A 16,180-nucleotide genomic window follows, 5' to 3' on the forward strand; every position below is an offset into this window, starting at 1 on the left:
TGTACAGCATTAATAGGATTAGAATCAGTTTGTCTTTGTTCTGACATTCTTTCTTGGACCTTTGTAACAGCAAAGAGGTTTCTCAGGCTTTGGTCTCAACAATTCAGAGATGGGCACATAAAGCATCTCAGGAACCTGGAATACACAATCCATGGGCAGATTGCTTACATGGGTAGTACATGTAGATCTCAAAACAGTATGACTACAAGAACTTCTAAACTCCAGTACCTGTGTCAGTTATCTGATAACTTGTTTTAAACAGGATCGTGGAATCATAAAACATCCGAGTTGGAAGGGACCCATAAGGTCCAACTGCTGACATGGAGCCAGGATATGCCAGGTAATTACATACAACTGGAAAACATACTGCTGGTGAGGCTGTGTCTGTAATACTGAATTCATATTTCAGTCCCTCAGTTTGAGAAGTGTGTTGACAGACTGGAGAGGCCAGAAATACAAAGTGTTCAGCTCGTCATGTGTGAGGAGAGGCTGAGGGAGCTGGGTTTGTTTGGGCTCAGGAGGATGAGGCGTACAGGGGATCAGGCAGTTTGCAACTGCCTGGAGAAAAGGTGTAAAGACAACAAAGTGAGTTTTTTTTAAATAAAAGCAGAAAGTAAAGCAAGAATCAAGAGGTACAATATCAGGATTCATAGTGCATACTGGAGAAAAATACTTTAGTAGGAGAGTAGAAAAGTATTGTGACAGGTTGCACACAGAGGCTGGACATTTTAAAGGCTAGTGAGTATTGCTTCATTCAGGGTTTCTTCTGACCAGCGTTCCTTTGATTCCTATGATTTTTAACTCCTAAAATATTAAATGAGGTGAAGAAGACAAAACTAGGAAAAAAAAAAGTAATATTCATTGTGTTCTCTTGATCATTTTCTTTTTATGTAAGAGTTTGTAGCAAGCAGAGTCCTCTCAGTGGTTGTGTAAGAAAGAAAACAAACAAACAAACAAAAAAAAAAAGAGGAAAAAGTGTTAAAAAGGGGATTACACCACATGTGTAGGTTCTCTTTACATCTTTTTTTTTTTTTTTTTTTTTTTTTTTACAGAAATTGGAGTGCTTTCGTGGCAAGATATTTACTAAGCCAGTGTCATAATTTCCTTGTCCTTGGCTTTACAGAATAAGTCACATTGTATTAATCTAAAATTTGAAAAAGGTACTGCTTATCTTGGATTTTAGGTCTCTCTTATTGGTTGAAAAATTCATTGGTTCAGTAGATCTCAACCATTGCTGCAGGTCTTCTCTCTACAAATAGCTTGTAGACCAGTGAGAAAGTGAGGTGAAATTGTAACCTGAATTTATCTCAACATTGCAGAACCAGAGGTGATGTACATTGAACTGAGCAGACAAAACTTCACTCTATTCTTGACCGCCTGTATAGAAAACATCTTAAGTCCTGCAATAGAGAAATTAGCCAGGCATTCTTATCAACGGACATTCATTTTTATCCACATTAGAGACCTAGCTTTAGCAGACAAGAAGATATGTTGGGTTCTTTTAACCTCTGAAGCCAGCCTTAGGATGCTAATCTGTAACTTGCTAATGGCCCTTTTAATTAGACATCCCTGTTACTGGCTCACCAACTGTGCAACTTAGATGCTACTTGTTAAACAAAAGTAAAAGGCTAGAATGCAAATTAGTCCCTATATTTTTAATGAGTTATCTGTATTCACCAATTGAGGCTTGTCTTAAACCAACCTGCACATACATCAAAAGAGAATCATTGTAATGCAATTTCCACAGTGAATAAATACAATATTATAAGGTGGATCTGTTTTCTAGATGTGGTTTACTGTATTTTATTGCTCTGAAGTAACTGAAAAAACAGGATTTCGTCATTCTTTCTTGCAAGTGAAGCAAGACTATGATCTGATAGACATCCTTTTGTGGGGACAAATACAATGTCAAACTCCCTCGACCTGCACCTCCACCTCTGCTGTCTGCTAAGGTAACACTCAGTGCTTGCATCTGAATTACAGATTCATTGGTTAAATGATCCAGGCTAACTGAAAATCTAGTTTCTTCCATGTGTGAAGAGAAAATGGAAGCATGTCATCTGTGTTAGCCTCATCATAAATTTGATTTTGCAATTGGATTGCTGTAGGTTTGACAGACAGCCTTTTTTCTCATTAATTTAAACAGTATAATCATACCCAAAAATTCGGAGAACAAAAATGGGAATATTTCTTTAAAAATTCCAGTTGTGTATTCAATTTGACATTCTTCAAATCTGTGTTTAGCACTTAACAGTAACACTAATTTCTGAAATACTGTGTTCATTTTTATATGGTCTTTGGGTTGCAAGAAGTCATAGCTCTAACTGGAACATTATTTACTGGGTCACAAGCGTAAAAGTTAATGTACCAGAGCTTCTATCTTTCTCTTTCTCTGGATGGATTGTAACTGTAATGAACCTTAACTGATTTCTATTCATCTGGCTTTTAACTGCTGAGATTTGCAAAGAGAATTAAAAATAAGACCCTTTATGTTGTCCTCTTTTCTTCTTTCATTTTACTTAATAATTTGAATCACACATTCCTGTTTTACCAGATCTTCAGGGCATGAACGATAATTTCAATAACCTCCAAACTGACATCACATTGGAGTGCAATGTAAAGAAAAGAAGGGGAAAAAAAAAGAACCAACACGTCATGGTGTATTAAGGATCATAACAGGTGTCTTAAAACCATCACTGCTTTTAGTAGTTCAATATTGCCAGCTACCTAAACAAGAAAAACAGAAAATAATTAGTAAATAATTAGTAATTTAAATGAGTGGATTAAAACTGAACATTAGTAACTGATATAAATTTGCAGTTGCATGGAAAGCTCCACTTGATTTACTGAAGCAGTTTAGTTTTGCATATAAACACAAATGAATTTCTGAGGGTGTGCCCTAAAGTTATTTGTTCCTCAGTGGGCTGTACTGCTGATCCTTTCCCAGATGACAGTGGGAGAACTTGTATGTCCTGCTCTCCAAATAAAAAAACCTGCTGTAGGACAGCATTAGAGAATTGTCAATAGTTGGATGTCTTAGTCTGTCTTCACATTTGGTACTGTCTTTATGAAATTCCTGTGTGTAAGCAGCTTTGAATTGTAGTTTCTGAGTTAGGTCAAGTGTAAAGTGACACTGTAATGAGGTAAAAAGGGTGGTGTTTAGAGCAGATATATTTTGGGAACAACTCCAGAGTGATAACACTGAATTACATGTAAATAAAACAAACTTCATTTTAGGTTATTACGGTTATATAGGTTGAAAAGAACACCAAGAGCTGGTCCTTATTTTGGGCTATCTTGGTCCCAGAAGATTAAGGTAGCTATTACACAAGCAAATTGTCTGTATGCGGTGCCAGTCCTCATGGTAATTCTGTGTGCTGCCATAGTTCAAGTCATATGTTAGGAAAAAAAATGATGTTAGTATAGATTTAAAAATAATTTATCTTGAATACTCTCAAAATAGCAGAATGCTTGGCAGAGATGGTTTTCTTCCTCTCTCAAGAAAATAACACACACTGAAGCATTCCAAAAATTCATTCGAGCAGTCAGCAGTCTTATTTTTGAGCCAGTTCCTGACTAGCACAGATAGCTTTAAGTTATGTGCAATATATACAATAAACTAACATAGATTTCTTTTTGAAATTGATGTCCTTATGACTGACTTTTTTTTATTGGCATAATTCTTTTCAGACACCTTACTTGAGTAGTTTTCCTGGTTTTGTTGTGTGCAGTACTTGTTCTGTTTTATCTGGGCATGATACTTGACTTTTAAGAATTCTGCACAAGTATATGCAAATGCATTTTCTTATATGGGCAATAGGAAAGTCAAATGAGCAATTTTAATCTGGAATTAATGAAATGATTTATGCCTAGGAGTGTTTAATAATTGAGAGACTCATGTATTAGCAGTAGTTTTTTCCTCATTTTCTGATATATTTAGACTTTCTCAAAGGACTTCAGTCCATCATTTTGAAGATCCACATACTGTGAACTAACTAGAACAACTGAACTAAACCCGCTATGATCTTCATAAAAGAAACAGGATGGGAAGCAGCTTGTGTCAGCCTTCATTCATACTTTCTATTCCAAGTTTGGACACAGAGATGAACTCTTCCGTGTCCCTGAAGACTAGCAGGTTTGGGTAATTTCAGAGTGGATGAATGTGGAACACAGCTTCTGTATGTTCTGGTTAGCATCTCTGTATATGGGCTTTAGTTACTATTACTGCACTAATTCTGTGTATCTTTTCTTGGTAATGTGTCTGGATTTCTTAGTATTTTTATTTACCACACTGCATTATTAGTCTCAAGTACTGCCTTTTGATGAATGCTGTAACACTGAACTGTTGTTGCAATGTTACCTTTCTGGCAAAAGAAAAGAAAGGAGAGCTGGTGGGCAATATTGAACAAATTCTGAGGCACTTCTCACATTCTCAAGCTTATAATCCTCTCTCCTGCTCACTCCTATAACAAAGTCAAAGCTCCAGTTTTTCCAGAATGTTTGCAGGAGACAAGTGTTGGAATAAAACGTAGATGTTCCAAAATAGCTAATTACCAATTTGCATGTTTAGATATCCTGAGATAAATTGATTATCATAAGCGTTTCACCTGTTTGCAAAGTTGTGTCACAGCAGCAAAAGTAAAATAGAAGCTGGTGAATGCATCTCATCAAGTGTGGTAAGCAGAATGCAATATATTTTAGCTCTTTTAAGTCCCTCACTGATTAAAGCTGGGAGTTTCAAGGAAAGGTTTGATCTGTATATCAAGGAAATAAAAACTCTGCCAGATTTGTAACACTGTTAAATAGGTACAGGTCAGTCAATGTCAGTGGATATTTGTTTATTCTCTCCGATTCTGTGAATCGTTATCTGTACAAAACAACTCATCCTTTCTTCTAAATAACTTCATTCTCTGCTTAAAAGCTGAGCAGATGCCCGTGCTTGTTACTGGGACGTTAAGACTAAACACAGCAGAGCTGCTGATTTTGAACTGATTGCTAGGACACATAAACACTCACAGAAGTGGTGAGCATTATCAGTTGTAAATATTTTTTTTTCTATATAAGCACAAAGGTGCATTTCAAAGTAATGTGGATGTTACACATCTGCTGTAGCAGGAAGGGTGACAAAAATAGACAGCATTGAAACAACTTGTGGAGGAAAACTGACGTGTGAAAACATGTTTACTGTGATGCTCTGTGCTCGGCTAGACTGGAAAGGGAACACAGAAATAAGAAAGGTAAATTACATAATTTTAATTGAGTTCTCAGATTGTAGGTTTGACCTGTAGAACATTTGTAGCTCTCATCCACACTGTTCAGTCACTGTTGAACAGTATTCATGGCTGAATAGTAATGCTGAACATGCATTTTCAATACACATGAAACATGCTTATATTTTTCATCAGGGAATGACAAAACCAAGGTCACTGCAGGATTTGAAATCACATTGGTGGCAGGGAATAAAAGGCTGCCTGTAATTGCAGAGAGCCATAGTGTAGCCAGTGCTATTTCCCTTTGTATTGCTGAATTTGGAGCAGGCCTTTCTCACAGGAGTGCTTGGTCTCTCAATGAAAGAACATTCAGTGATATTAACCTTGGGTGCCTGAGAGCAGCCGCCACAGGGAGAGCTCCTAGCAAGGTTTATGAATTCTGATCTCTAAAACCCAACCTGAATCGTGACATTCTCTTAAGGACAATATAATCGTGTATTATCAAAAACACAAAAAAGGTTTTAATTGTATGAACAAACAGCACAAAACTCTCATCAGAATTATAAAAATTATCAAGATAACACCAGCAGTGTATTTTTAAAAGAAAGTGTCTTCAACATGCCTTTTGTCTTTGATTCCATTACATTTACTGTACTGTCATATTATCCTTCTAACTGGCATAATGTTACTTTCTGTCATACCAGGAATGCATTACATTGAAAATACTACATTGAAAATACAAATGGTGGTTGTTTATTCCATCTTGTTCCTTTCTTATTCAGCGATGTCCGTACGGTTTGAAAGTTTAGAACATACACCTTTTAATTCATTATGTTTTGCAGTTGGATCTTGACTTAGGGATGGAGTAAAGCTGTGCAAATATGGGGGAGATGCAGATGCTGCAATTAACAGTTTTTCTCCCTAACCGTGGCAACATTCCTGTTAAATGATTTGTTATGTCTTTAATTACTGGATTATATCTGAAATCAAGTATTCAACTTTGCATATTTCAAATTTGTTCGAATTATAGTCACATCATTATGTTCAAATCACAGTACCCAAAATGTGGTTTTGCTACAGGATAATTAACCAATGACTTTGAAATATGCAAGCGGGGAGTCTCATTTAGGTAGACAGCACAAGAAATAAGAGGAGCTAGTGATGCATTCCGTTGCATTCTTATCTTTTGAAAACAAAGCTTCAATTTGCTTTGTTCTTGATTGCATTATTCCGTGACAGATTTTGTGATCTATGGTTATCTTACATTGCTGCAACATTGAAACTCTTCACCCTTTAACATGTGTTCCTGAACTAATTACTTTGAAGTTTCCAAAGGAATTACTCCAGTGAAAAATAAATAGAACTAGCAAGACAAGCTCAATGATATGAGCAGTAAAAATAATGAGTCGTGTGTACTGTGATTCTTGCAATATTCCATTTTTAAAAAATATTTTTCTCCTTTACACTCACTGGCTTTGCTTTGCTGCTGAGCAACTTACTGGCAATATTGCCAGACATTTACTTCAGACGTGACACTGTTTGCCTCAAACATCCACATTACAAAGGGAAGCTTGCCTACTCACATGAGCCTCAGACATGAATCAGCTGTTTCATTGTCTACTCTGTCTTCCTTTTCAATCCTTACTTAATTGGAATGGTCATTTATCTATTGGAATTGTTTTTATACCACTGCTTTTCTCTCTGTTCACCCTTGCCTAACTCAACAGGAATATGCAAGATGGCACATTAATTCTCATAATTAAAAATAGGAAAAAAAAACATTTGGACAATTTTCCCCATTCCTGATGTGAACACTCATTTGGAGTGTGCTTAGGTAAATCTATACGTTGAATTGTAAGGTTATATTTTATTTAATGTATTATAAACGATTGCTGATTCATATAGAAAAGGGGATTGGCAAGGGAAAGTTAATCTATGTATCTACCTATTGCCTAAAGACTGTTAATGTCAGTGTGAAGTTTTGCAAGATGATTGTTACAATAATACAAATATTACAACAGTATTTTTCACTAGTGGGTGGATTAGGTCATATAATGGTAGGTATGGATTAGCCTTCTTATTGAATTTTGTAATGCATAATATATACTTGATAAGTGCTTGAAGGTGCTTGAAAGATACGCAGACTGCATTGCTTTTGTAATCTAGAAAAGATTTTTATTTTGGTGTAAATGTAGTTGCACAAATGATAAGGAAAGCATTCTATTAAACCCTACAGAGAGCTCAGGCACAGTCTTCATTAAAGTGGTACAAAGACCACACCATCTGCTACAACTAGTCCCAGCTCTCACTGGGTTTGTTTGCTCAGTAGTTCCTGCTGGTTGAAGCCACCTGTTCACTTAATTAGAAACACTTTCTTAAAATACTGCCTACTACAAGCACTATGTCTCTCAAGAGGTGGAAATCTAAGTCAAAGAAGCAAGTTGTAAGTAAGAAGAAACTTTGTTTTTATCTAAAGTTGGGAAACTGAATAAATGAAAGGAGGAAGTAAAGTATCACTTCCAGAAAATGCCTCACCAAGTTTTGTTTCACTGCAGATAGAGAAGATGTGTTTACCTCTTTTTTTTCAGCAGTATTAGCTTTATTCGGTCCTGCTGAACTGAAGCAAGACAGTTTTGCGTTTCACTAGTATGCAGAAGAGAAAGTTCTGACCTTACAGGCATAAAATTAAAAGTAAAATAAGAGCAAGTACTGATCTTATTGTCATCCTAAATCAGGATCTAAAATGAAAGCAGAAATAGTATTTGAAAAGTGCATGTAGCAGAATGGAAGTGAAGATTATAATCTGATTTAAAGGTTCCTTGCCTATCAAAATACAAACTTTCAGGCAGCCTACAGTACAGAAAGAAAACATTCCTCATTATATTAATATTAACTTGCTAGTATGCAAAATAAGTCTACATGAACTCTGAATTACACCTACATTTTGATCTTTCCGGAAAAGTTATACCTGGTTTTCTTTTCTGCTGGTAAACTGCCTGAAAGCAAATAATGCAAGTAACGTGTCCACCTGTTCTACTGTGAGAACTCTCATCTATTTGGGTCCCACCTAAAAAGGAAGGAGAATTTAGGAACATGGAAACTTCTGGAAAGGTAAATTTTTCAAAAAGTGTTCTTCAGAGTTGTTTTGTGTAAATGTGATCACTTTATATTAAGAAATGCTGATTTTTTTTAACTGCTGAAATAAGTTCTGAAGTGTTGGACCTGCAGAGTATCCCTGTGAAACTTCATTGCTTGCTTTTATGCTAGAAATCATAATGAATTGGTTAATTACTTAATGGGACTTGAAGATAATAAACCTTCCCTAAGTGTTTAATATTAATTATGACTATTATCATTATTAAGTATTACTCATTTACTGCAAAAGGGACTGGATTGTGGCTGCCAGTACAGAAGATATTTCAGAATTCACAGTATCTCTTAATTTTGTCCTCTGTTTAACTCAGGGCGGTTTCTGACTGTGATGAGGGATAAAGAATTGAATCACATAAGTGAATTATTCCCTATTGGAAACTCAACAGCATATATAATACTCTATGACCGGTCTTATTTCTTTCTCCCTCTAATCTCTCCTGGTACTGTACTCTCATGATGTTGCTGTCTTGAATAATTTCTTGCCTTCTGTAATTACCTATCCTATTATACCCAGTTTCCTTTCCAGTCATGCTGTAGTTATTATTCTCACTGTCGTTATTATTCTCTTTAACCCTAGAAACTCCCTTTGGGGTCTGTGGTAATTTTGGCAGTTTTGAAACTGTATATTCTTCACTTTCTGATTTCACTAGTAAATCAGATGTCAGTGAAATTCAGTGTGACAGGTTAAGCAGAGATAGATCACCAATTATGCTTTGTGTTTCTGAACTGTGGGTTTCTATTTCCGTGGGCTGCATGTGTATAGTTCTCTTTCTTTTGGACATAATCCATTTATCGAAACATAATGTGACATAACAAGTGTGGCCATTTTCACAGATGCAGATGAGGAAGGATGTAGGCCCTGTCTCTTCAGTGACTCAAGGACGTAGTCTAATCCATTAACATACTGTGAATTTACGTCAATATAACCAGTCATTTCTGTGACCTCTGTCTTTCATATCTTCAGTTCCTAGAACAAAGATCAGGAAATGGACTTTGCATATTCAAGTTCACCTTTTGCCACAGTGCATTCAGATGTGGATTGCGCTCTTCTAGAGATCCAGAGAAGAGCGCAAGCCCTTAACTGTTAAGGGAGGTTAGAATACAGAAGCTCATGACTGTGGGATCTGAGGTGTAAGAAAGGGAGTGCAGTAAACACTTATTAGAGAAATTTGTTTTTCTAGGATACAGATGTTTTTCTGTTTGCATTATGAGAGAGGCTGTTACAGGTTTGACTACTAATTTTAGTAGTATTTCTTTTTTCACCTCTGATTTTGTTATGTGGGGGATAAATTCAAAAAGACTAACTTCTATAACAGAAGAATCAGACGTTGAGTAATGTCCAAAGCTTGACATTTTGCTTGACATTTTTTCCCCCCCAACTGATTTAGTTGGTTATTTGAGAAGTTCTATCATTGACAAATACTTTTAGTCATATATACTATACCGGCATATTGACAAGTACATTTTGCACATAACATACATTGAAACTTACATGTGGAAAAAAGGTTTGGAATATGATTCAGTAGTTTAATTTGATCCAGTTCAGCAAAGCCCAATGCTTTGATTCTCCAGCCTACTTAACACAGGTTGCTCCCTGAATCTGCTCAGTGCTCCCTTTCAACTGTCCATATCAGATGTTAAGGGGATGCTTGACGCTGCAATATATTGCTGTCTACACTACAGCTTCGTCACAAATGATTATTTTTAAAATACAACATTACCTACTGATGGCAAGATTTTTAATCGTCATAATTGTTTGTCCTTGCAGAGTCAGATGAAATATTCAATAGCACTCTGAAAATCTGGACAACCACTCTGAAAAGATATTAATGAAATCTGGTGGTGGTATTATCTGGCATTTAATATAATCATTCCTTTTAATGTTTTTCTTACATAAATGTGGTGGTTTATTTTTTTTCCTTTCTGCTGTCTTCTGAAAAGAAGAAAGAGAAAAGGGATATATCTGAACTTTTACATATGCTTTTATAAATGCCACAGATACCTCACTGGGAAAATATCAGAATTCTTTTTAACTACCATAAAATATGGACAGATTCTAAGGAAGAGGTAAATGAACCTGAATGAAATTATTTCTGTGTATATCAAGTTGGTATAGCAATTGCCATGGTAAACAAACATTGTACGTAAATACTTAAATAGTTGTATATTTAGCATGGTAGCAAGCTGTTATCCAAGATTTAGACATTGATAAACAAGACCATGTAGAGAATCTTGGTGTTTTCAAATGTCTATATATCTATTCAATTAACAAACTTAAATTAAATAAAACCTAATTGTTTCAGCCTTGAACTGGAGACCGGAGAAGCAGGTAAAAGAGAATAACAAAAAGCATCACAGAAAGTTGACTCCATCATCACAATATAATCTGTTCCTGAAATGTTAGTTATTAAAATGGAAAATAAAAATCATTGTGGTCACAAACACAAATCTAAATGTTTCGGAGGCAAGTTAAATATTTCAATACAAATCATTATAGCCTTTTCAAAATAGTAGATGCAGACTGTTCTTGTTAGCCCTACAGAAATGTAAGTGCACTTCTGCTCTGGCTGGGGGAAGGGCCGTGTTCCAGTTCAAGGTGGAAGGCTGGTGTCAGATTTACTCAAAACAGAATGAATTTGGCACCTAAAAAAAAAAAAGAAAAAGACACATCATAACATTTTAAAACAGCAGACTTTGAAGTTATTCATGAACGTTGGTGTTCTTGTATTCAGTGTTGAAATCTGGTACTTGAGTTCCAAGACCATCAAGCAATTCTGGTGTTTTGTTTGCATCTTTTGATTCCGACTCTGCTTAGCTGCTCAGAGATCTTTTCCTCTTGCCTTTAACTCCTGTCTCTCCAGGCTTATCCTAAGGCAGTTTTTGTACCTCATTACTTCTTACTTTCAGCAATGGTATAATACAGAGTGATACATGTTACCAGCTTGTTAAAATTTAAAACAATATCCCGCTTTTGCTATCGGCAGACTTGCTTTTAGTAGCCCCAGCTAGGTAGTCACATGCCTTTATGGCAAGGTGGTCACCAGTGGTTGTGCAGGTGTCTGTTGTATCCTAATGCTGTATTAAGGATTTAAATGCACACTAGGAATGTATGTAGTGTCCTTCTGATTAAACAATCTAATAATTAACAATCATTCTTACTGTATTACTATCATCAGCACTACATTTTGTAGTTCTTACATATGGTCACTCATAGAAACCATCATCTGGCTTCTGTGTCTGGTGAAACAGGAAAAGAATGAACTTGGGATTGCACCCAGTCTCCTCAAGGAGTTTAAACATTTGTATTTTGTTCACAGTGAGGTTTAATACAGAAGGATCTGTGGCTGTTGACCGAAACAAAATGTAAAGCTTGTTCTCAGCAGGAAGGTAGCTGAAGCTTTCTGGAAGTCTTGTTTCCTTGATGTGGCTTTGGTGCCTCAGCAGCACAGTGTGGGGGGCAGGCTGGAGCCTGTGCTGGTGGGACACACAGTATCTAAAATTGGTAACACTTTCCATTCTAGATTAAATTTGTCTCAGGTTTTGATCTCCTACCATCTTCCATGCTGAGCGTCCCTTATGGAAGGTCAGTAGTTCTGGAATACTCACTTAGTTTTACAAGTTCAGAAGGCTCTTGGAGCTTACAAATCTTTGATAAGATCAGCTACTTTACAGTAGTAGAGGAAAAAATTAAGGAGAAAAATAATGCATTATTCTAAAATGCTCTGAAATGTATCCAAGGTTTGAATAGCACGACAACATTGTGCCCTGAGTTACCGTTGCCATGTATTCCCATGTACTAACTTCCCTCTAACGTATTGTCATTTCTTGAGAACGTGATCTTAACCTTTCTAGTTTGTATTTTACGCCCATTCCCATTTCCCTGAATCGTTGTCCTTGTAGTCCAGAGAATCTTCAGAAGTTAAAATGATTTTGTCTGTTCTGTTTTAGCCTATATAGATCACAACTGGGTTTCATCTGCTGTCACACTGTCACTATATTTGTTACCTTCCCAGGGAAAGGCTTACACTTATTGCCTGTCATGACAAACCTAAATAACATTGTACAATGTAGACATCCTAGCAGCTCTGCTTATTATGTTTTAACAGAGAATAGATGATTACTAGCTTGAACCCTTTCAACAGTTCAAGTGGTTTGTTTTACTTATACCACTCATTTTTCTGTCTTTGAGATCGCTCCCAATTCAAGACAAAATTTAATCTCTCTTCTATCTGTCCTCTTACAGACAACTTAGGTTCCCTAGAATACTTTGCAAGGAATTTTGCCAAAAACTTGATAAACACAAATGCCACCAAAAGCTACCTTTGTGTACTAAGCACTACATCTGGTGAATGGCTTGGGAAAATAAATAAATTGTGGCTAAATAACAATAAACTAATTAATTACTGTTTGTGTTTTCTTGCTAGGACATAAACTCATTTAGAGCTGCCATTACTTGTTGGGTAAATATATTCTGAGAATAATAAATGTATAAGATTATTCACTGTTCAGAGTAAGTACATGATTAGTAGTTGTCAGAATGCATATTCTTGACAACAATAGGGCCTAACAGCTGCTTTGCTGCGCTGTGCCAGCACTTGCTCAGGAGCTCCTCAGTTCATGGACCAGTGAAGCAATAGACAATAACAATTCCCTTGCTGCCATTAAATTCTGCAGAGTCACTGTGGATGCCAGGCGTCACTGACATGTGAAATGCTAATAGTTCTTTGGCAGACTTCAAAAAAAAAAAAAAAAAAAAGGAAAAAAAAAAAACCATGAAAATCCAGTAAACAGTAATTGCATGCTGAGAGGGATGTTCCAGTGCAAATCAAAACTGCAATGAAATTAAATAATGTGTAAAGCTGTTTTCACTGAGAGGCATGTGGAGCACTCTCCATCTATTAGGCTTTTTAATATGTGATTCAGAGCTATTTATGTACCTGCGTTTGTACTTTTAGAATTCTCTGTGTGGCCTTTATAATCGTGTGTATCAGTTGATACAGAATTTCAGAATTCTGTGGGAAGTGTTTGATGGACAGGCTTTTCTGAACCATATTGCTCAGCTTTAGGAATAGTTGCCAGTTCAAGAAGAAGCATCTACAGCTATTAAAAGTAGTCTCAGGAGAGAGGTTTGTTACCTTGACTAGTAGTATGAGAACTATGAAGATTAGAGAACGTTCCCTCATACTTTATTTCTCTGAAGTCTGCCTGTCACTTACCAGAGCACAAGAGCAAGAACAGCTGATAGCTGCAAAGGAATCAGCATTCTCATCAAGCATGCTTTCCACAAGCTGTAACATAGTTGAATAGATGAAGTGCTAACAGGTTTTCGTATTTTGTAGTGATTCTGTATTTGGGCTGCTTTTAGTACCTAGCGATGGTATTGGTTCTCCTTGAATTTCTGTCAGACATTTCTTTATTGAAAGAAATGGGGAAACAATGATTAAGCTTTCTTTTGTTTTTATGACTTCTGGTTTTGTCCATAAAAATAATACAGAATCACAGAATCACAGAATCTCTAGGTTGGAAGAGACCTCAAGATCATCGAGTCCAACCTCTGACCTAACACTAACAGTCCCCACTAAACCATATCCCTAAGTTCTACATCTAAACGTCTTTTGAAGACTTCCAGGGATGGTGACTCAACCACCTCCCTGGGCAGCCTGTTCCAATGTCTAACAACCCTTTCAGTAAAGAAATTCTTCCTAACATCTAACCTAAAACTCCCCTGGTGCAACTTTAGCCCATTCCCCCTCGTCCTGTCACCAGGCACATGGGAGAACAGGCCAACCCCCATCTCGCTAGAGCCTCCTTTAATATACTTATACAGAGTGATAAGGTCACCCCTGAGCCTCCTTTTCTCTAGGCTGAACAAGCCCAGCTCCTTCAGCCGCTCCTCATAGGACTTGCTCTCCAGGCCCCTCACCAGCTTCGTCGCCCTTCTTTGGACCCGCTCAAGCACCTCGATGTCCTTCTTGTAGCGAGGGGCCCAGAACTGAACACAGTACTCGAGGTGCGGCCTCACCAGAGCCGAGTACAGGGGGACGATCACCTCCCTAGCCCTGCTGGTCACAGTGTTTCTGATACAAGCCAGGATGCCGTTGGCCTTCTTGGCCACCTGAGCACACTGCTGGCTCATATTCAGCCGACTGTCCACCATCACTCCCAGGTCCTTCTCTGCCTGGCAGCTCTCCAACCATTCCTCTCCCAGCATGTAGCTCTTCTTGGGGTTATTGCGCCCCAGGTGCAGGACCCGGCACTTGGCCTTGTTAAACTTCATACAGTTGACCTCAGCCCATCGGTGCAGCCTATCCAAATCCTCCTGCAGAGCCTTCCTACCCTCAAGCAGATCGACACACGCACCTAGCTTGGTGTCATCTGCAAACTTACTGAGGGTGCACTCAATGCCCTCATCCAGATCATTGATGAAGATGTTAAAGAGGACCGGCCCCAGCACCGAGCTACAGACAAAGTGCAAGTTAAAACTTGAACTTACAACCAGTGTTTTAGGGTTTTGGCCTAATAATTTGAAGATCTGCAGTTACACTATTCAGTTTTTCTTTCAGTAGTTTACCAAAACCTGTGTATTCTGTATTCCAGATTTAGTAATGAAGCTGTGTTAGAGTGGTCTAACTGCTTTGCTAAGTAATAGCAAATGTATTCAATGTATTGAAAGTTGGTATAACTTGTTGCACTGAGTCTGAAATCTGTGGTTTTTATTATTTTTATATTATATATATTTATTTTTTTATTTTTATAACTTTATTTTAAGGTGGGAAAAACCTTCTGAAGTTCTGATAGTGCAGGTCTTTAAAACTTTTAAAAATTATTTTTAATTTTTAAAAATTAAAAAAAAACTTTTTAAAAATGATGTCTGCTAAATTTCACCTTGAAGAAATCTTACAGTTGTTAAATATTAACAAATCTGAAAATAAAAATGTTAATGATTATACTTCCACCCTATTTTATGGAATTAATCTAAATATTCTTTGATTTGTAGAGTCTCACAAGGAACTGCTAGCATATCTTAGGGTTGCAAAGGCCACGCCACTGATTTCCCAACAGCTTCCTTTACTCTTTGCTGTTAGCTCATGTCAGTAACTTCATTTTTTGTTTAGTTATAATTACCTGAACTTATGTTATATAGCACATACATAAGTGGTATGTCAGAGTATTAATGGAAGTTGTCAATTCTAAGATTTTAATACATAATGTTTTATCATCTCTCTTCCTTTTTGTGACTTTTTCATACATCAAATTTGAATGTCATGATTCTTAAAATACTGAATTGCTGAAGACATGCCCTGAACATAGAATACGCAGCTGCTGCTCCCAGTAACTCACAACCTTAACCCATAAAAGTTAACATCATCTGGCAAAATGAGTTCCTGTTAACCTCATGGGCAATCAACAGGAATTTTTATAGACAAAATATGTTCCAGAGTTAATTAGAGTTTCATCCCAAAGGAGATCAAGGTGACTCATATGCTACTAATGCATATAAAATATATATTTTCATCCAATCTACTCATTTAGGTTGATTGAGTTCAATTAATAAAGGAATTAATGATAATTTATAAAGTATGAGCCTGACAAGACCACTGTACTTAGTAAATGCTTTAAATTGTACTCTTACCTTGGAAAACAATAGTGATTTCCCATATTTCTTAAGAAAACACATCTGTCTTTCTCTAAAGCACCTCAAGTTAATAAAACTTTGAAAGTGGACTTAGTAGTAAGTCAGTGCTGTATAACTAGAATTTATGAAAGGCAAAAATCAATAAGAAGACAAAATGTTTATGTATGTTGTGGCCAGGACA

The 16,180-nt window shown here is 36.7% G+C and overlaps 1 long non-coding RNA gene across 3 annotated transcripts in view; it reads left to right on the forward strand.

The window, feature by feature from the left end:
• The window catches only part of LOC106016862 (uncharacterized), a 294,342-nt gene that overhangs the window by 16,815 nt on the left and 261,347 nt on the right, over positions 1-16,180 (forward strand). Inside the window, exon 1 of one of the 3 annotated variants that reach the window (XR_011811769.1) lies at positions 7,520-7,653. The exons of 1 other annotated variant lie outside the window; for it this stretch is intronic. This is a non-coding gene — a long non-coding RNA (uncharacterized lncRNA). Of the gene's footprint in view, positions 1-7,519; positions 7,654-8,155; positions 8,322-16,180 lie in introns of those variants that run through there. One more of the 3 variants, XR_011811772.1, reaches the window with a different exon arrangement.

This window comes from Anas platyrhynchos, chromosome 10, assembly GCF_047663525.1.
Source record: "Anas platyrhynchos isolate ZD024472 breed Pekin duck chromosome 10, IASCAAS_PekinDuck_T2T, whole genome shotgun sequence".
In the NCBI taxonomy this organism is placed as follows: Eukaryota; Metazoa; Chordata; class Aves; order Anseriformes; family Anatidae; genus Anas; species Anas platyrhynchos.